This window comes from Eumetopias jubatus, unplaced genomic scaffold, assembly GCF_037043125.1.
Source record: "Eumetopias jubatus isolate StellerSeaLion01/CBP00866 unplaced genomic scaffold, mEumJub1_p1.0 scaffold_1, whole genome shotgun sequence".
Lineage (NCBI taxonomy): Eukaryota > Metazoa > Chordata > Mammalia > Carnivora > Otariidae > Eumetopias > Eumetopias jubatus.
In genome coordinates, this window is record NW_028274807.1 from 190309219 (window position 1) to 190331429 (window position 22211).

The following is a 22211-nucleotide window of genomic DNA, read 5'->3' on the forward strand; positions in this document are numbered from 1 at the left end:
AAATGGACTTGACCTACTGTTGATGACTGTGAAGGTGGACGGAGGGAGGCATGAGCTAAAGGATGTGGGCGGCCTTTAAAAGCTGGAAAAGAAGCCTCCAGATAGGATCTCAGCTCTGCCCACACCTTGATGGTAACCCAGTCCAGGTCAGACTTCCAACCTACAGAAGAATAAGATGATAAACTTGTGTTGTTTAAGGCCACTAAATGGTGGTAATACAGCAGGCAGAGAGCTAATACAGCACCTCATAAGTGAGGCACTGGTTTCCTTGTTTTCTTCCACCGGTTCATGATGTCTGGGCAGAAAGCACAGCTCTTCTGCCATTTGTAATTCCCCTCTCTTTGATAACAAATGTCTTTGGCCTCAAGCTGGTTCTAGCATTAAATATGTTGAGTTTGAATAGATGCATAATCTGTTTTCTTCTCCCTGATCCCTGATATTAAATGAAAAATTACTGATAGGCAGCTATTAAGACCATTAGTGCTGATATTTTATTTGCTTATAGGGTTCTTTGTTCATAGTAAATGTTGCTCTTTTTATTTTTATTTTTATTTTGCTGTTCCAGGTAGCTCAGACATCTCAGCCCGTCTTGACAGACTTGGGATGAGTCCGCCCGCGTTTCTCTCTGCCTTCTTTTCCTTCTGCTCCGTAATCCTCTCCTGATGATTTCTTATAGACTTTGTTCTTACTCTACTCATTCTTTGTCCGAGATAAATGTTTGGTGTAAAAAAGGCAACCCTGGATTGAATCACCCGAGAAATGCTACCATGTTTTACCTGGTTCTTAGTTTAAAGTTGGGCCTTAACCTAGAAATTGTGTAGTAAAAAAAATGACCTTGAAAATCTCATACATCATCCCTAAGTGTTAGGAAGACATAGCCTTGCTCTCTGTATCTACTATGGCCAGTCTGTCCTCTCTTTTTGGCACACATCACTGTTTCTTGAGCTGAGAATCAGATGAAGAAGTTGGTGGTGTTCTGAGGCCATGTCATACGAGGAGGAAAGATCTTGATGTAATAAATTCTCACATGGTACCAAGCAGATATAATTAAATTAGTGTAAAACAATTGCATTTACAAAACAGCTATACTGCATAATCCTTCCTTCTTCCCTTCCTTCCTTCCTGATTCATTTACAGTTATAGATTAACTGTTTGCCATATTCTAGGCACGGCTTCTGAGAATGGTGGCCATTACTTGGTTGCAGACTATCCAGAGGAAATTGTTGCTGTACTGTTTCTTAAAAGACCTTTGTCTTTCTTTTATGAGTCAAGAGTGATGGGGTGTGTGGGTCCCAGCTACCAAAGGGCAGACACCTCACACTGATCAGCAGATTGGAGGTACCAAGTTATACCCCCAAAACCAACGTAATTCTCTTCTATACAAGGGAGGCCCTAGAGAGGAGTATCCTATCGGATGACATGGGGTCTTCAACGGCCCTTCTACCCCTCATCACCCTAGGCTGCCACTTATGTTCTCTAGTCAGGTGGCTCTAGGACCTGGTCAGGGGTATTTTAGGTGACATTTATCCTCAAAGCATTTTGCTTATAGCAGGTCAGCCTTCCCTGTCAGGCTTCAGCAGAATTCAGGACAAGTGAGCTTGAGAGAATGAAAATTCTCAACTGCCTGACCATTGTGCTTCTTAAGGTTTGTGAGAGTCAGCTCTGCTTCAGCTAAGTGATTTGCATCTGCAAAGCTCTCTTTACTAAGTAAGCTGCTGTGGAGCAGTGCCTTTTCCAAGGGGAGGACTCTCTGTCACTGTGCCAGTTAAGTTGGGGCCAAGAGGCTAATGGTCCTTTGTTTGTCAGTCTGAACATTATGGCTATTCTGTTATGGATGCATGTGATGAGATAGATTTCAAAATAGCGTTCATTGTTTCACTCCTGCTCCATCTTGCTTTGCTCACTGATTTCCTTCACTTCTACCATGAGGACTTTACCTTCACCCCAAACTCAGAGAGCAAATCTTTTCACAGCAGGGCCATAGGCTCTTGGCTTCTAAGAAGCAATGATGCTTGTCTCCTCTGATCTGTGTTTTACCCAAAGCCTCTGTGGTCTGTTTGGTAGCAGGTACACGCTGAGCCCAGCTTCAGAGGAGCCCATCAAAGACTCCTTACATCATATCAGTTCTCAACTACCCAAGACCTCAGCGTGTCACTCTCTTGGTAGACAGCAGAGAGAGGGTTGTCATCTTCACTTCATTGGTCATTCTAAGAGGCTCCCTTCTCTTCAATTACTCATGGGTGTCAGAAGAAGAAAGAGAACACTGAAGAGGGTATTATATGCTGTGGCACTTCAAAGGTGATTACTTGTTCTTCCCATCAATCATGTAAAGAAAATTCTCCCAGCTCACTCGATAATCCTATTTTTCCTTTGAGGAAGGAGACTGACTTGCTGCCAAAGGAGCCACCAAATTAGCAATGTCATGACCAACTTTTGAACTCATTAGGGCTTATTTAGTATTCCCAAACTGTAGAAGAGTTTGAAAAATAGTTTCTCCAGTGGTGGGTATGAAGTGGGGCAGTGACAGCTTTTCAGGAAATAAATTGAGGACTTGTTTTTTCAGATTTTCAGGTTAGGAATCCATGTGGTCTTGGTTGGGCACTTAGTAAAGGGTTAAATTTTCTTCTAGCATTAAATGATGTGAGGTCATATAGACCATTATTTTCTCTCTCTCTGTGTGTGTGTGTGTGTGTGTGTGTGTGTGTTAGTCACGTTCAGATTCCTTTCTTGATAGATACAGTTTTGTTTCTGAATCAAGAAAGAATATTCACTTTTATCTATGTAAAGCATTTAGAGCAGTGCCTTGCATGCAGTAAGTGCTGTATATCAGCGCTGGCTTCTCTTGGTGCTGCTGCTGTTGTTATCCCATCTATTATAATTCACATATTTTTGTTATTGTCCTATCATCTATAGATGGGTAAGCCTCTTACCCCTCCTATAATGTAATGAGACTGATTTTATGTTGTTGGTAAGACCTGATTTTATTGTTTCGATTTGTGACCCAAAAGGCCATCTGGCTGGCTCTCTGGCTTCCTTCCTTCCGTCTATCCACTCCACCATCTATCCAGCCCGCCATCTGCTCATTTATTCCTTCAACATTTATTGAGCTTCATCTGTTTTGTGCCAGGCAGTACACATAAAACAGTGGACCAGAGTCATAGTTCCCTCCTACTTAGAGCTCACGGTCTATTGGGGAAACAACCAAAAACAACAACAAAATGGGAACTAAGCAGGCCAATAAAATTAGGATAAACTGTGGTAAGTGCTCTAAAGAAAGTAAATGTTTCATAAAGCCAACAAAGATTAATTACTTGTATTTGTTAAGACTACTGATACTCTTTATAAGATGCATGCTTAAGGGGCGCCTGGGTGGCTCAGTTGAGTGTCTGACTGTTGGTTTCAGCTCAGGTTATAATCTCATGGGTCATGGTATCAGGCCCCATGTTGGCTCTGCACTCAGTAGGGAGTCTGCTTTTGATTCTCTCCCTCTGCGCCTCAACCCGCTCACTCTCATTCTCTCTCTCTCTCTGCCCCCCCATCCCTCTCTCAAGTAAGTAAAATCTTTAAAAAAAAAAAAAAAAAAGCATTCTTGAGCTAATCCCCCCATATTCAAAATCACCCTGTGGAACCACTTGGAATTATGTAGCCAGCTGTCATCCATCCCCCACCAAACAATGGCTTCCACGTCAGAGATGACCATTCATGGTGACCTTGCCATCACACTTGGGGCTGTTCTTATAAGTCCCCAGTTCCTTTTCAACTTCAAAGCCCACATTTGGGCAAACTAAACTGGCCTAAAAACACATTCTCTTGAAAATATCGTCTTGTGTACTCCTTCCTGATCAAGTCTGAATATTTATTTACTCATTCAACAAATATTTATTGAGTACTTACCATGTACCAGGCACTTTTCTATGTGTTAGTATATAACAGTGAATGGTATGCCTAGTACTAATTATGAGCCAAGTTCATTATCCAATTAAATGTTTGTTGACATTTATGGTGAATGTTAAGCCTTAATTCTTATGTAACTGAAAGATGCATTATCTTTAAACAAGGTAAACAGAAGGAAATGGAGCAGTATTGCATCTGTAAAGTAGGGCAGATCCTAATAGTTCCTATAGGAGGAGCTCGTGCGTAATGTTCATTTATGTAAAGAATGGAAAGGTCTCTGATTGCGGAAACCAGGGAAGTGTTTCTGAAGAAGTCAAGATTTGAGGTGATTTGTGAATTATAGTTAGGGTTTCCATGACACGATAATGTGGGACAGCGCTTCAGGTGGAAGGAGCATCATTTTATTCACAAAGTTACAGGCTTGGAGTGAGGAAGTAACCAGGGTGGCCAGATAGCTAATCAGTGAGGGCAAGGGACCTGAACGAAGGTCCTCTGAGTAGCATTCAAATGCTCTTTCCACTCTACCATGTGATCTTTCTAGGATCTTATCTTTAATGATAAACTTAATATTTAGAGCCACTTTTAACTGACAACTTACTAGATGTGAGGTGCTTTCCAAATAGTTTTTCACTTAGCCTCCCAACAGCTCTATAGATCAGCTAGTATTTCATGTATCCAAATGAGGCCACTGTAAGTCAGAGAGGGTGAGAGACTCGTCCAAGGTCACACAGTCAGTGATTGGCAGATTTGGTATGTGAACCATGTTGCCTGAAGGGCACAGGAGAGGTCATTTAAGGGACTTTTATGTAGTACCTCCTGCCCTGCTCTTCTATTGCTATGTTTCTGGCTTTTAAAGAGTACCTCAGTTTCTGAAATGACACCATTTGGCCTCCAACTTCCACCAGACTGATAGAAACTTTCTGGAAAAACATTCTGGAGAAAAAAAAAAAAATAACCTCAGGATTTGCTTTGGTTTTGAAAGCACAACAAGTAAAAACCCTTATGGTCCAGAAATAGTAGGGGTGCCTGGCTGGCTCAATCAGAAAAGAATGGGACTCTTGATCTCAGGGTTGTGAGTTCTAGCCCCACATTGGGTGTAGAGATTATTAAAAAAAAAATCGTAAATAGTTTTGAATATACACACCTGGCATGAATCACGAGTCAGTGTTCTACTGATTTATAGCTGCTTACGTGGAAAGGGAGGGTTTACTCCAAGCGTGGAATGATGTCTTATGGAATCCAAGTGAAGGATGTCACGGGGCCTTTGGAAGAACGTAGGGTGGAATGATCTGTCCTTGGTCGTCTTCTCACTGCAGGCCTGCACTATTCTTTCTCTCCAAAGGCTGTTGACTTGCCTCTGTTTAGTCCACATAAAAGAACACACGGAGGCCTACATCTCCTGAGCCAATGGACTCTACAATCCATTCTCTTTTCTCCCTGTTCTGAATGCTGCAGGGATTCTGTCCCTTTGGACAGGGCAAGCCATTTCCAGAGAAGGCACTGGGCACACAATTCAAAAGATGGTGCCTCCACCACATACAAGAGAAGACATGGTCTCTGCCCTTGGCATCTCATTAGGAAGAGTGCCAACAGGAGGTATCTGACAAGACAATAAGGTCAGAGCATCTAGCCCATCCCTGATTCTGAGGGTGTGAAAAGAACAGGCAAGGTCAGTGCAGAAAGTTAGCCAAGGAAAACTTCTAAATGCCTTGTATCACCAAACTTCAGTTTCCAGCTCCTTGAAAACAGCTGTCATGATTTCATATTCATAGTGATTTCAAGGAAATTGTAAGTAGATGATAATGCTAGGTACAAACACCTGAGTCTACACTCATCAGCATGTCACACCTATCTCCTCCTCTCATCTTTCTGTATTCACTGCTACAGATTTCATATTCCAGAAATCGTGAGTTATGGTACTCGACAAACAGTTCACTGAAGGAATGAATAATGTCTTGTCTCCTTCACATCACTCATCTCAGTTGTCATTTTAACTTGACTTGTATAATTATTTGATTAATGTCTGTTTGCCAACTGAGACTCAAAACACCATGACTCCCTTGCCTCTAATCTAGTGTCGGGCACATAGTGGGTGCTCAATATATGCGTGCAATGAATAAATGAATGATTCCTTGACTGTAGCACCCTTGTTAGGCTCAGGTGGGAACTAGTAGAAATGGTTTAACGTCCCGCATTTGTAAGACCCCAAACTCTTTTTCCTTTGTTATATTTTTCAACCTAGAAAAGTAACATACGTTCACATTAATAAATTCAAAGATTACCAGAAAAGGGTATAAAGTTAAAAAAGTAAAAGCCAGAGTCATCTTCTCTTTCCACTCCTGGTTCTTTTTCCAGAAGTTATTCCTCTGAATCCTTCATAGTATAGCAGTTCCCCCTGATCTGTGGGGGATATGTTCTGAGGCTCCCCTGTGGATGCCTGAAATTGTAGATAGTACCAAACCCTATATTTCATTTCCACCTATACATGCATACCCATCATACAGTTTAATTTATAAATTAAGCACAGTAATAGATTAACAATACTAACAAATAATAAAATAGAACAATTATAATAATATACTGGAACAAAAGTTACATGAATATGGTCTCTCTCCTGTACTCACCCTTCTTCTCATAATGATGTGAGTTGATAAATACCTATGTGATGAGATGAAGTGAGGTGAATGACATACTCATTCTTTCCTAACGGTAGGCTGCTATTGAACTTCAGATGATTCTTTAGAAGGAGGATCATCTGCTTCTGGACCATGATTGACCACAGGTAACTGAAATTACAGGAAGCAAAACCGTGAATAAGGGGAAACTGTGTTATCCTTTTTGATGCTTGTTTCTTGAGTTTGTTTAAAAAATCATGTTGCTATAAAGAGTGTGATTTTTTTTTTCCCCAGCTAGTATATTGTGGGCATCTTTCTTGTCAATACATCAATGTGCTCTTTATCACAGAGAGTATCAAAGGGTTTATTTGGTGCTGAGAGAAAATCACTTAATAACCAGTACAACAGAGCATGCTGGTGGCCCAAGCTGGTCCACTGCCAGTTTTTCTACATAAAGCTTTATTTGAACACAGACCTACTCATCTGTTTACATATTGTGTCTGACTGCTTTCACACTGTAATGGTAAGGTGGTTGCAATGGAGGCCGTGTGCCCTGCAGTTCCTAAAATATTTACTCTCTGTCTCTTAAGGAAACAGTTTGCTGACCGCTGATATGGGCTACTACAGATCTATCACTGTCTTGATGACTCAGCCAGGATCCAGTGTCAAGGACAGTGGGGTACACTCAGCCTGTTGGCAGAAACACTAAAATCACAGTGTTTGTGGATATTCGAGTTTCCTCTTTCTCTTGGGAAGTTTTGACAAGTGATCCAGGTTACTGGAAAGGAGACAGAGAAGATGCCTGGCATGTGTGCTTGCTTTTACTTCAATTTCACTCATTAAGATCTTTTTTACATTTCTCAAAAAACACATAAATAGATACACACACTCCCCACATCTGTTTGTATAATTGGGGTCTTCCTAGTTTATTACTAGATGGTTAATAAACCAGCTAATTTAACAATAATTAAACAATAGCACACATTTATTAGCATCACTCAGTAAGTAGCGTAGCTTGTGAATTATACAGTCTTGGATCTCTTGGTTGGAATCCATCCACAGTTAATATTTGGATCGGCTATGCTGGCACCTCAATAAAAGTGTAAATGACTAGCTCATAGTTCCTTCAACGGGGCCTTTTACCTGTGAGGAGCTCTACCTGAGTTGACTTTTAGTTGACTTAAAGATCACTCTGGCTTTCTTAGTGCCCCAGGAAGGAGTGTGATGCAGAGAAGTGTGCAGAGTAGGCTCCAGCCCCGCCTGGTGGTGACCAGGCTTTGAAGGCATCTGTTCGCTATGGACCTCGGCCAACTCGACAGTAAAAAGGAGCCCTTAGGTTCTCTAAGAGGCCTGGATGTTAAATTTTAATATGTGGAACCACCCAGAACCTTGTTTAAAATACAAATCCCAGGATTCCATATGGCAGGTTCAGGTTCAGTAGACCTGGGTTGGGACCCAGAAATCTTCATTTTAAATAAACCCATCTGGGGACACCTGGGTGGCTCAGTCGGTTAAGCATCTGCCTTTGGCTCAGGTCATGATCCCAGGGTCCTGGGATCGAGCCCCGCATGGGGCTCTCTGCTCGGTGGGGGAAACTGCTTGTCCCTCTCCCTCTGCTGTGTGCTCTCTCTCTCTGTCAAATAAATAAATAAAATCTTTTAATAAATAAATACATAAACCCGACTGGTGATTCTGATGGGAACATTCAGGAACCAAACTTGGAGAAGCACTGCCTTCCTCTCACACCTCCCTTCCCGCACTTTCCCTCTCTCTCCTCAGTTTTCTTTCTCTGCACCCCCAAGCCCATGTGTACACATGCAGACACAAAGGATGGCTGTACCCGGGAGGGGGCGGGGGGGGGGGCGGAACTAGAACTTCTGCCCTCTCCTCTCTTCCCCACTCTGCCCTGGCTTGTTGACAAGTACCTCTCTCCCTCTCTTGCAAATGTTTGCATCTAAGAAAATAACTGAATTCCTCTGGGCCCAACTTTGCCATCAAATAAAGGTTGCTAATCCTCCCCCTTCTCAGGAATTCTGGGAATTCAGACAAGCCAAGACCGGCTGGCATGTGATGTGGCCTCGGGCCAGGCCTGTCTCACTCATCGCGTTAAGAGTACCTAGTACAGCATTTGGTGAGTTAAGTGCTCAGTAAATATTTGGTGAATAAAAGATGAATGAAAAATCAGTGCATGAATGAAATGAAGACACACTACATCTCAGAAATGTTACCAGCAGCTCCTTGGGGCTGTCAGGCCCCCAAGATGTTTTACTGACCTCAAACTAGGTCTCTCCCATCTCGGAGATAGTTTATACTTGATTTGAAAGATGTGTCTTTCAGAGCTGGCCCTGTGTCTGGAAGTTGGCTTCTCCCTTAGCAGATGTTGCCCCTCTCCCAAACACGGCCCTTTCTCTTGAGTGCTGGAAAATAAAATAGTGGATTTTCCTTGTTTTCACTTTGCTAAAATCATAGGAGATCTCTCAGGAAAGTGATTTTTGAGATTTTATATACCCCGTTAGGTTCATTTCAACCCTCTGTGGTCTTTGCAATTATTTTTTTCTTCCTGGATCCACATTTTTGAACTGTTGAATACTGAAAAATCACACTGAAATAAAATAGAAAAGATTCCTCCCCCCTTTTCAAGATGATACATTTGGGAATTAATTCAGATTGAGTTATAAACATTCTTCACCATTAAAATAATGACAATAAATGATAGTTTATGATGTTTAAAGCATGCTGGAATGGAAAAATCTATATCACATTTTTACTGTAACTTTTTAATAGCATAGAATTGACATTTTTGGGGATATTTTTTCCAGGGCTCATGAATAATAAGAATACATTCCCCTCCCCTTATTCTTTTTCTTGTTTTCAGTTAGAATCATCTAGGCTTTCAGTTAGAATCCTCTGTGATTTCTGGTTGCTCAGGAAGCTTAGTGCGATTTGGGGGAAGAACTTACAACTTGGCAGTTGGTGGAGTAACTAGGAGTTCACCATTTATTTCCTTCTCACACATCTTTTTTGTTCACTCGGAATTACTACTTTTTTTTTCTAAAACAAAAGCAAAATAAATAAGAGGGGAGATGATGGGGGTGGCTCACGACTGACTAGAAGCCCAAAGGATGGGAAGAGAAAGATGTTGAAGGGCCCAGGGGCAGAAAAGGCCAAGGGACAGGACAGCTGAGGAGCTGGGAGCAGAGGGGGGCTTGGCAAAAGGATGTATTATTCTTAGATACTCTGAGGCAGATTTAGCAGTTAAAAATGAATCTTCTGAAGAAGCCCCCACCCACAATTGCATTTAGACTTCCTCTCTGAAAAGAGTAATGCCATCTTTAATTGTGCAGAAACATTAAAAAAAAAAACAAAACAAAACCCAAAAGACCTCATTTAAAAGCAGGTGTGATGTACCTGTGTCTCAGCTCCTGACACAATAGCATTGTGTCACTAGTGTTCACGTGACCTCTTGTGCTCCCGGAGTTGCCTTTGAAACAGTAACTCCCTCTGGTTGTGTTGCTCTATTTGGGAGTCACCGGAAGGAACAGTAGCTAGGCTTATTAAAGGCTTTGGAGCCGTGTCTTGGGCCGTAGACTCTGCAGCATCTTGTTGGTCCTCGCAGAGAGCACACAAAGTCAGATAATCTCCACTGAACAAAGGAGCTGAATCTCAATGAGGCCAAGCAATTTGTTCAAGGATACTTGCAAGTGGTAGAGCTGAGATTTGAACTCAAGTTGGTGTGTGTGAGTGTGTGCAGGTGTGTGTGTCTGTCTCTTTTTTAACTTTCAATTTTGAAATAACTTTAGATTTGCAAAAATGTTACGATCATAGTATAAAGAATTCCTTTACACTCTTCCTTTTGATTCTCTAGATATTCATACTCGGCCTTGCTTCATCGTATTCTCTCTCTATATACAATTTTTTTCTGAAAATTTTTTTGAAATACGTTGCAGACAATGATGCTCCTTTGCTTCTATATGCTTTAGTATGTAACTTCTAAAAAATTAAGGACGTTCTCTTAGAAAAACAAGGTACGGTTATCAAGCCAGAAAATTAACATCGATTAAAAAAAAAAACAAAAGAAAAAAAAAAGAAAATTAACATCGATACAGTACTATTTCTGATGTACAGAACTTACTGAAACTTCGACAATGTCCTTTTTTTTCTGGTTCATGTTCCATTCCAGGATCCTGCCTTGCATTTAGTTGTCATGCCTCTTGGTGTCTCCTTGATGTCAATTCCTCTGACTCCTAGTCTTTTGTGATTGTGACATTTTTGAAAAATGTAGGCCTGCTGCTTTCCTGAATATTCCTTAATTTGGGTTTATCTGATAATGTGATGTTTCTTCATGATGAGAAGCCTACTTTGCATTTTTGACAGGAATGTCACAGAAGCAGTATTGTATCCTTCTCAGTACGTTACTTTGGGAAGCATGATGTCTACTTGTCCCATTCGTAATGATGCTTGTTAGCTTTGATCACCTGGTGAATGTGCTTACCAGGTTTTTCCACTTCAAAAATCACTATTTTTCCCTTTGTAATGAATAGTATATCTTATAGGGAGATCTCTTCAAACAATTTAAATATCTTTTTCCATGATACTTTGCCTGTTTGTTTTAGCACCCACTAATGCTTTTTACCAGGAACAGTTATTGTGGAGATCGCCAAATGGTGATTCTCTAATTGAATCATTACTTTTGTATTTATTAGTTGAATCCTATGAGGAGGAACTTTTCTTTCTCTTCTTTTTACTTGTTCATTTATTTGTATGGACTCACATAGTTATTTTCTATAGGTTATAATCAGTTACTGTCATTTCTTTGTTTTGCTCAAAATTGTCTCAGGTTTAGCCAGAACAGCCCCTTCAGGCTGATTCATGTGTCCTTTTGCCACACCTCCTATCATTTTTTTTAGCCATTTCTTGTTTTCTGGCACCACAAGACATTCCAGGCACATCTTTTTTCTTCCACGTCCCATCCCTGGAATCAGTTATTTCTCCAAGGAGCTCTGATTCTTTTTATTGAAGAGTTGTATTTAGAAACCAAGATCTGGATATTCAGTGTGCTCAGTGGTACTGGGGAACCGTTACTTCGCAGCCCCTCCATGGATATACCAGGAAATGCATATTTGTGTACACGTTACATCTGTATCTTTATTTCAGTTTGTATGTCAAAAACTGTGAATTCACACTGATACTTCCAACCTGTAATAAGTCCTCTATAGGCTCCTCTCCTCCTGAAATAGATACTCTGGGGTCCTTAAATGATTTTTAGTTGCCGTTGTTTTCAACAACACCTCTCTTTTGAATGCTTTTTTTTTTCCTTCAGGGAATATATATTTCTATGTCTCCTCAGTTTTATCTATTTTATTTAACCATGTATTCATTACAAACAAACCACCAGCATATAAATACAGGCCCCAAATCCCACAAAAATAGCAGCTTATTTTTTTTCGTCTTAAATTGTCTTCAGTGGTCCCATAGGAAAAGGTAAAGTGAGTTTTCCTTCCACTTTTCAATCACACATCACTTTGGTGACTACTTTACTTTTTATGCTTGTCTTAGGAGTAAAACAGAGTTTGATTTTTCTTTTTCTCTCTCGGTTAGGATTGCTTTAGTGGTTTCAGTCATACTGGTTTCTTTCATTCCTCAAAACTAATTTGAAAAATAATTATGCTACTTGTAGGAACCCTCAACAGCTCTACCACTATCCCAAAGTACCATTGTTGTCACTCTGTTAGGTAACACGAGGTAATAATTTCCCCAATCTCTCTGTGTCTCCCTGTGCAAACCAGCACTGCTAGTCCCAATCTGCCTCTAATCTCCTTTCAAAAAAAGGAGGGAGAAAAGAAGACAAAAGAGAGAAAAAGAGCCAAATTCTTCTGAAAGCTTTTGGTTCAGCCTTATTAACTCATGGCGTGGTTTGTAAAACCCTCTTCCACAAGTAACATAAAGTGAGTTTATGAAGAAAATAGGAGTCATTTTCTAAGTTGGCTATTTAAAGAAAGAGCAATAGGCTTTTCTGAATTTCAGGCATATCCAACTTAATATTCCAGGACTAGGCTTCATTCTGAATATTTTGAATATTTATGGGGCTTGATGTGTGGACTTTTTAAAAGGTCACTTGAAAATGAAGTCACTTTTATTTTATAGTTGGAGAAGGTGAACATGAAAAAGGAACGAGCTTTTAATGGAAACCATGATGTCTGTTCTCCTGCAAAAGGTCTTAGTTTTCCATAGTAACTGTATTTTTTAATGGTGTTCCTCTTGTGAGACGATCGCATCTTGATGTATGAAAGTACTTCAGCTCAGGAATTAGGGTTCTCACCATAAACTGACTGTTGACCTGGTGCTTTTGTTTCAGCCCAAGTGATCACTGAAGATAAGAACAATCAGCAGTATTCACTCGCATCCAGTATACACGTGTTTTTCTTAGTTGAGATACGTCTGTTTGCACATTATAGTCCCCAGTTTAAGCTATCTTAAGACAAAAGGAGTCCTTGTTGGAAGGATTCAGGATTGTGCCATAAGCCATAAGGTAAGATAGGGTGGGCTTTATGAGAAGGGCAGGCCTCAGGACCAGAAACCAAGGGGACCATTCTCTTAACTTCTCTGAGTCTGGTAAATTACAGGGCCATGGGGTTATAGAGCATGATAGTCCTATAAGATGGTCCATAGTAAAAGAGATCTTTGGCCAGAGTACTTTGGGAAATGCTCCATACCACATCTACCAGATCTTAGAGTTTCACAATACCCATTAGAATATTAAAAGTTCGAAGGTTTCATGGTAAAGAAATCTATTTAACCTTCTTTAACACAGTGGTTTCTAAACATGTTTGACCGTTGCTTTGAGAAATCTTATTTTAGACAAAGTGCTTGGATAATAAAGAATTAAGCCTAATTGGATCCATGAAGTTCTATTACACTGTGTTTTAAATAACATGGATGAAGATTTATTAAGCAATTGGCTTAAGGTCACACTACTGTTTTTCAGACTCCTGGTCCGATGCTCTTCACACTGGTGCTTACAGCTACAGACCTTGGCTGAGGAACTGTCCGCTCATGGCTGTTTACTTTATACCCGTATCCCATAGGCCTAGCATTTAAAGAAACTCTCATTTTAAATATAGCGATTGACTGTTATTCTGTTGGTTCTCTTGACAGGCAGCCTGCTGTTTCACAGACAACCCATCAATCCTTGTTAAGAATGTACCTTTATTTCCTGTGTACGACAAATATATTTTCTGCTGTTTTTGGTCATAGGCACTTTGGTTCCAAATCTTGTTAAGATTTTTGTCATTCCAAATGGCAATATTTCAAAGGAGTTGAAACTGGCTAACATGTTAGCCTCATTCTTGAATCCAACCAAAATAAGTTTTGGTTGGAATTTGCCTTAATGCCCACTCTTTCAGTTTATTTTCTTTATGTCCTGGATCCAGTGGAAGAGAGACAGTGTCCAGTGTTCTAAAAGGCTATAGATACAGTGGCCTTAAATGAATGCTAGTGAAGACAGTAAAGTTTTCCAGGGGTAAGTCCTTTGGGGAAATGAAAAGAGGGTAATGAAATCTCTGGAACAAAAACTGAGGAAAGTGTGTGAGGAGGGGAAATAAATACCAAGAGAATATACTTTTGTACTTTCTACCAGTAGGAGTTACATATTCTTAAAGGGATGCTATTTTTTTTCCTTATAAATAGTTAGCTGAAATAGCAGAAGCCGTCATATCATCATATCAGGTGTAATGTGTCTCTGGTCCACAAAGCTGGGCCAGGTGTTATGTTAAAGACCCTTGAGATGGAGGTGTATTTCTCAAAGATAGCCATTTGCTAACTGGCTGGATGAATGAACACATTTTCATTTGGTTCTGCTAGGAGTAAGAATTTTTGATGCTCGGCAGGGGGGAAAGGCAAGCTATCTCTTGCCTCACAGTGTTTAAAAGGTAATAAGGGAGAAAAGACTGGACACAGTGGTAGGGAGGTGTCATAGGAGAGGTAACGCTGTGGAAGTTTAGCAGCAAAGGGGAAAGATAATATCACAGAGGGCAAGCATGGAGTAAGTTCTTACAGTGAGTTATGGTCCACAGGACGGTCCAGGGCAATGGGAGCTAAGAATGCCTGTTCAAAAACATTTACTTAGGAGGATGGCTTTCATATCTTTTGAGAAAACTGGTTTAGTAGAAGAATAAAAGCAGCAACCAGAAAACAAATGGCTAACAAGAGAGTGGAGTAGAGGTAGTTAGTATCTACAGCTTTACTGAAAACATGAAGGGCAGGAAAGAAAAGAGCTTTTGAAGTAAGAGAGAGTCAAAGGGAGAGAGAGATACCATGAGGGCTTATATTTAGAAAAGGATGATTCTGAGGTTATTTGGTGTCCCAGCATAATGAGACATAGATGATGGGAATAGCTGTCATCCTTGTCTTTCATTCAGTAGAAGATACTTTGTTAAGATGATAAGGCAAGTTTAATAAGCCAATCCCTTCTCTCGGTAGCTTTGTTATACACAAACTTGTAAATGTCATATACAGAAGGGGTGCACGGAACCCTTGAATCTTGAAAACATCACCCCTACTACTTAATATGCTCAAGGGACCTTATTTTCAAACATTAGGTGGGGGCACAATATTTACCTGTGTAGTTAACAAGCGACTTACCAACACAGTCACTTGAGTTGTTAATTAATGTTTAATTTTTTAATTGCTCACACCTGCAGAAATTTCCTCCAATAGGAAAAAAGACCTAGTTTCAACCCTGGATGATTTCAGTTGGGATTTTCTTCCGTGAATGTATAAGTGATTGTAATCCCTGTTACTCTGTAGGATTCAGTAATGCAATGCAGTTCTCCGTGGAGTGTGCACTGACCATGAGTTTAGAATAAGACATGTTGGTATGGGGTCCAAAAAGGACAGATTGGTATGGGCAGGATGGTTGAATCTCTCCCCTCAAGCAGCAACCAGTCTAGCTGGGAAGAGAAGGCATGAAATAATAAGTAAGGCATGAAATAATAAGTAATTAAGGAAGTGTTAAATCACACTACCATGTAATGCTAGGATGCTGTCAGTAGGAAGTCTGTGCAGAAGCTGTGGAATGCTGTATACTAACAGGGAGTAAGAGCACACACTCAAGATCAGACAGATGGCATGGGCTGGAATCCTGGTTTGTCCACTTACCAGTTCTGTGACATTGGGCAAGTCACTTGACATTTTTGGTTCTGCTTCTCCATTGGGGTAATGGGGATACTAATATTGTGTACCTCAAGGAGTTATTAAAAAGATTAAGTCAATTAATATATGTTGGGTTGCAACCTCTGGAGCTTCCTGAGTGAAATCTGAAATGAGACTAAAGAAAGGGGCAAACCACTCCTGAATGGTAGGTGGCAGGTTTAATAAGCAAGGAAACTTACATGAGGCTTGTCTCAGTCAGGCAGTCCCAAGATGAGTAGATCTCCACACCCACCCTGGCAGAATTTCAAAAGTTTATATAGAGGCCTTACCTGGGTCAGTCACATATAACCCAGATGGTCTCAACACATCACTCTCTCAAGTCAGTGTCCTTGGGGCAGCATCTATTGTGGAAAAGGCAAACAGAACATACATTCCAAGGACAGGGGAGGCAGTGGGGAGCCTTGGATTGTCTGGGTCCAGTTCATGGGTCACAGACAGTCACGCTCTCCTGATTGCCTCCTCCAACATTATATGCAATGTGTTGAACAGTATCTGGTTTATGGATAATCACATACAAACTCTTAGGTATTCTTGTGTGTGTTGTTGGTGTGGTTGGTTTTTTGTTTTATTATGGAACTTTATATTGTTTCCTCTCCCCTGGCTTCTTGGATGATAGGGCTTTTGGGTATTAAGTGGGTGTTTCTTCCCAGAACATGGTCCTGAGTTGACTAGATAATTGGGCATGCGAGTCAGAGTTGGGGGAGGGGATGGAAGTCTTGAGTGGGAGGAAAAAATATCCTTGGAGGGATAAGTTAAATGAGAAGAATACCCAGGGCTTTCAGCTTTTACTTATGTCTTGTTCCTCAGAGGCAGTGGATAAGAGTGCCAACTCTGAGGACATTCATTCATTCATTCATTCATTCATTCATTGCCACAGATTGAGCACATTCTGGGTGATAGGCCCCTGGCTATCTGGCTTTAGGTTGTGACTCCAAAGCCTCCTAGCTGAGTGACCTTGGACAAATTACCTCACTTTGATATGCCTCGGTTTCCACTTCTGTAAAATAAGAATAATTCTACTTCACTGACAGGATTGGGGTAAGGATTCAATGCCTGAAGTGTCTTTGCCAAAGCCTCTGACTCACCGTGGGTGAGTAAACCTGTCCTCTTTAGCAAATGAAGGAGTGGTCACAATTCCACCTACTGTCTTTGTCACTTGGCAGGTCATTCAACTTGTCTAAATACATCTCAAATTCTTCATCTTTAAAACAGGATACAAATAGGACTTCGCTTATATGGCTGTTGAGAAGATCAGATAAGTCTCTGGGATAGTGCCTGGGTCAGGGGAAGCATCGTATGGTGACACCTCCGTCTGCTGCGGTCATTATTAATTATAGTAATGATGGAAGTGGTGGTGGTTTTACCTGTGAGGCAGGAAAGGGTGAGTACTGTGGAAGATACAGACATGGCCCTCTGCATGCTTAGAGAAATACAGGGTCATGAGGAATCCAGGTTTACTTTGTTTTCTCTGGGGGTCAACTTGTTAAGGTGTTAATACTTTGCTTATTTTCCCTGACCGTTGAGCCATGGTCACTGGTATGCAAGAAATTACCTTCTTTCCTCTCAGCATGTGTTTCCAGCACATCTCAAGCTAATGTGTCCTTCTGTCCCCGTCTCAACTGCCCGTGGCTAAGTGGATAGCAGTGTATTTCATAGAAGTGTGTGCTCCGTAACCCCGAGCTCTGTGCCAAGCAAGAACAAAGCAAACTGTGACGTTTGAATCTTTCGTGTTTTCTGACTTTGGGTTACATAGTCTGGGTTGGGTTTAGTTGCTGGACTAGCAACGTAATTGTTTTAGAAAATGTGCAAAAACCCCCCAAAGAACAGAAGGTACGATGTTCCTCAAAGTGTCTGATAGATCCAGGCCCAAGAAGCAAAGAAAATCTGTTCTCTGTGTTGTTCTCCCATCAGGCTCTGGGAGCTGACTTTCGGGCCAAGATGCCTTTTACTGGCATATACTCCCACCCAGTTTGGGGGGCCTTGCCTGTAAGCTCATTACTCTCCTAGTAGAGAATGATTTCACCTTCCCAATGAGGAATGTACCACAAGACCAACCATTGCTAACCTCTCGGCACTATAAGAAGTCAGTGAAGTCTGACCTCCCCATGCCGTCTCTATCCCCTTCCCCTTCTCTCCCAAAGGGCTCACCCTAAGGAGAGTCATGGAGACCACTGCAGTCAAAAGTCAGGGGTTATCAAACTTGGCTGTGCCTCACAGTCACCTAGGAGCCTAATTAAAGTGCCAAGTGCGGGCAAGGTCCCCCAGGATCCTGACTCACTGGTTTTCACCTGGGTGCTGCATTGGGGCACCACATTCATGGGAAATAGTGATGCTGGTGCTCCAAGGAGCATCATACCTTGCGACGTGGTACCCTAAGGAATGTTTCCCAGCCCTAACCTGTCTCTGGATCTTGGCAGCAGCCCCTCTGCAGGGTGCAGAGTTCTAGAAATTCTCTAGGATAATGGCCTTTAAATAGTGACAAAGTCCTGAGTTTCTGTAAGTAAGGGATAGGCTGCTGTCTGCAGAGCCATTTCAGGACAGAAATGAGGAGGACTTAGCAAGCCAGGTTTTGCCTCAGCCAAAAACCTCAGTTTTTTATTTATTTATTTATTTATTTATTTATTTATTTATTTATTTATTTATTTTGCATGTCTTGCTCATTTCCACTGATGATTTATTTTAAGTAAAAAGACTTCAAAGGCTTCTTATATAATAGGCTCTAGGACTAACAAAGAGAATAGGACAGACGTGGTTCCTGTCTTCACAGTTGATGTTGCAGAGTCCAGACAGACAAACTAGTAAGCAAACACTTGTATAAAATAATGACAGGTTTTGGGTGGTGCTAAGAAAAATCTAAACAGGTTTGGATAGACAGTGGAGGAGACACGTTGTACGTAGGTCAGGAGGAGCCTTACTCCAGAGGGGTTAAAAAGCAGCATCTGGAAGAGTGAACAGCGGTCAGCCATGCCTAGTGTGGAAACAGTCTTTCAGGTGAAGGCAAGAGCCAATGCAAAGACTCAGAAGTGGGGAAATGCTTGGGATAACAAGGGAATGAAAAGGCCAGTACAAAAAGGTTGCACTGTCCCATGCCAGTCACGCGTTGTAGTTTAAATCTTCCTAGTAGCCACAGTAAAAGGGGTTATAAGAAAAGTAAGTGAAGTTAGTTTTGGTGATGTATTTATTGTATCCAAAATGGTATCATTTCAGCATTTCAACATATAAGCCATTCAAAACAATACTAATATTCTTTCACATTGTTTTTCTTGTAGTTAAGTCTTGGAAATCTGGTTTATATGGTACACCTCTAGTGCATCTCCATTTGGGCTAGCCATCATTCACGTGCTCGGTAGCCCCATGTGGCTAGCGGCTACTCTAGTGGACAGAGGAAAACTAGAACAGAGCAAGCAAAAAAGAGAGTGGAATGGGTAAAGTTAGAAATACAGGCCGGAGCAGGTGAGAAAGGGCTTTGTAGACCATGGTGAAGCCTACGTGAAGTTGGACAACAGATCTCTCTCAAAAAGACTACAACTAGTCTTTGTGTTGTCATGTGAGTAGACCTGTAGGGATGGCTCCCCGTCCCTGCCCAGGTGGCAGATTTTAGTTGAATCCTTTGAAGGTAAGAACAGTGCCTTCTAACTATTTTGAAGAAGTTTTAAGGAATTTACTTAAGAAGCCCACAGAGTAAAACTAGGAAGGAAAACCCATGTAACCGTGCTGTGATTCCTTCTATCTCTCTGACTGTATCATTAAGTTGAGCAGAGGCACTCTTCCTCTTGGCCTGCGGTTGGGTTCATTCACTCTATTTTGCATCTCACCTCTAAACACAGCGGAGCAGTTGGAAACCACTGCTGCTATCCCAGAAGGATCTGAATATTGGCAATTCAGGAACACGACAGAAGCTCCCAAATCTCTGTTGGTCTTCTCTGACCCATCTGCCATAAGACACAGGGACATGTGCCATTTGGGTTTTTGTAGCTGCGTCTGGCATTAGGTAACTATGAAAACAATTCTTTTTTTTTTTTTAAAGATTTTATTTATTCATTTGAGACAGAGAGAGAGAGAGAGAGACAGCATGAGCAGGGGGAGAGGCAAAGGGAGAGGGAAAAGCAGGCTCCCCGATGAGTCAGGAGCCCCATGTGGGGCTCAATCCCGGGACCCTGGGATCATGACCCAAGCTGAAGGCAGACGCTCAACCATCTGAGCCACCCAAGTGCCCTATGAAAACAGTTCTTAATAATGAAAGCTCTGCAGTGATCGTGACCTAGGTTCATTCCATTTAATCATTGACCAGAAGTCTGACACCCTGAAGGAGCTCAGTACGTATTTGTTGGAAGAACCAGTGGATGAAGGAGCAACTCTTTCTTGGGCACCAACAGTATACCAAGTGCTTTTAGAAGCTGTTGCAACAACGGCAAGTAATAGAGAGACAGTCCAGAACTTCCATTTTAATTTCTTGGGATGAGCTGTTTCAGAATACCTAGGGAGCTTTTTTAAAAATGTGAATGTCAAATCCTTCCCCACCTGGTAGGTTAGTCCTTCAAGATGAGATCAGACCCAGGGCCCCTCCCACATGATTCTGGGCCCAATGTCATGGACAGGGACACCAGGCTGACAATTACAAAGGAGCATGGTCAGCATCTTGTGGGGTTTGGAGGGATGGAGACAATAGGGAGCCATGGAAGCATGCAAGAAGGACCCCTAAGCCAGCCCAGAATGCTTCCTGAAAGAGGTGTCACCTGAGCTGTGAACTGAAGGGCAAGAATAAGCTGGGTGAGTGAAGAGCAGATGGAAAAGTGTATCAGACACAAGGAAGTTTTATATCAGAAAATGATACAGTCTTGCTCTCACATTCTAATCGTCCCTCTCTTAGGATGCCGTGTATGCGAGAGTGTTTGGAAAGGTATAAACCCCTCTCTGAATGTAAAGTATTATTATTTTATGGATTCCGTTGGATGGAACCTAAGTTGATTGATGGGTGAGGAGGATGAATATTTGATAGGCAGGGAATGAGCTGTACAGCACAGAATGTCTCTGAGAAACAACTTCAGTAGAATCACAGCCGACTTCTCCCTCAGCCTCAGGGCCCGGAATGGTGTAGTGAATTGAATTATTTAATAGGGAAATAATGGTTAATCTGAAAATTTTTCTCTAGAATACATATGCCTCTTTTACTGGCTTGGACTTCAGCTCTATAGGGGCAGGGGCCTCACCGGTCTTTTTTTCCTGGATCTCCTGTGCCTGGAGCCTGTTGTACAATGTGTATGTGCTCCATGAGTGTATGTGGCCAGGATGAGTAATTGAAGGGGAAAGTGGACGTCAGCAGTGTTATCTTGAAATGATTCGGTGTTTTGTCATGAGTTGCAACAGGTTGGGATTCACCTGTGTGTAAGCTACCTTGGAATTATTTTGCTGTCCTTTTGGACTACTTGTATGTTGTTACGACAGAATTAATGTGTAAATACTTCTCGTTATTAATTTTAAATTCCATAATACAGAACCTGCTATTCCTCTCTTTACTTGTCCCTCACCAGAGGTTACCACTGTCAGAAGACTGGAATGTACCCTCTAGATTCTGTTCTGTCCCTTAAGATCTCTGCATGTACAGTGTACGTCTATTTAAAAAGTACACGGACAAAATCACATTGTTCACCTTGTTCTCTTTTGATTTTTGCCTTTAAGGGTATGTTTTGGCGTTATGTCCTTGTGAGGGCATTTGTAACGCTACTCATTCTTTTTAATGACTTCGCAGAATTTCATGAATGGAAGTACCATAGTTTATTTAGCCATTCCTATGTTTTAGTAATGTAGTAACAGTATTGCAATAAATATCTTTGTACCTATATTTTATGTGCATTAACGTATTTAGTTAGCATAGATTCTTAGGGCTTTGGAAATGTTTTAAAGAATAGCATTTCCATTGTTCAGTCATTCTCCTGTGTGGGGTTAACATCAGGTATAGATAGATTTGTTTTTCATAACATATTTTTAGCTGGCAGCTTCTTATTTGAAAATTTAATTGTAAAATTTGAGTGTATTGTGGAATCAAGTATTTCATCTAAACAAAGAGGCAGTTGGTTTCTAAGCGTGTTTTGAAGCACTGCATAGTTTTATGCCCTTTAGACTAGGGAACACTGTCATCCAAGGGTATCCTGCTACATTGCCCCACCATTCATATCATTGTCCTAGTAGTAGTAACTTCTGGACTTGAACAGTGCACAGCTCACACAACCATACGAGGCCACCTTGATGTCTGGCATTGTCCACTGTCAGTATTTTTATTCTTTTCTTGTTCTCAGGATATCCAGCTAACGCTGGGTGCTTTGGCTGCAGAGTCAGATTGGTTACATTGTGCTGTTCAGAAAAATTAGGGAAAACATATGTCCCTTCAGGAAAGCAAACAACATCTTAAGCTTAGAAATAGACATTGGGACCTACCAGTAAATGTCCGGTTGAATGAAGAAACGAATGAATGAATGTAAAACAAATGAAACC

At 41.2% G+C, this 22211-nt stretch overlaps 1 protein-coding gene across 3 annotated transcripts in view; it reads left to right on the plus strand.

The window, feature by feature from the left end:
- FHIT (fragile histidine triad diadenosine triphosphatase) overlaps window positions 1-22211 on the plus strand; it is a 1452058-nt gene that overhangs the window by 1098406 nt on the left and 331441 nt on the right. The gene's annotated exons all lie outside the window — the stretch shown is intronic.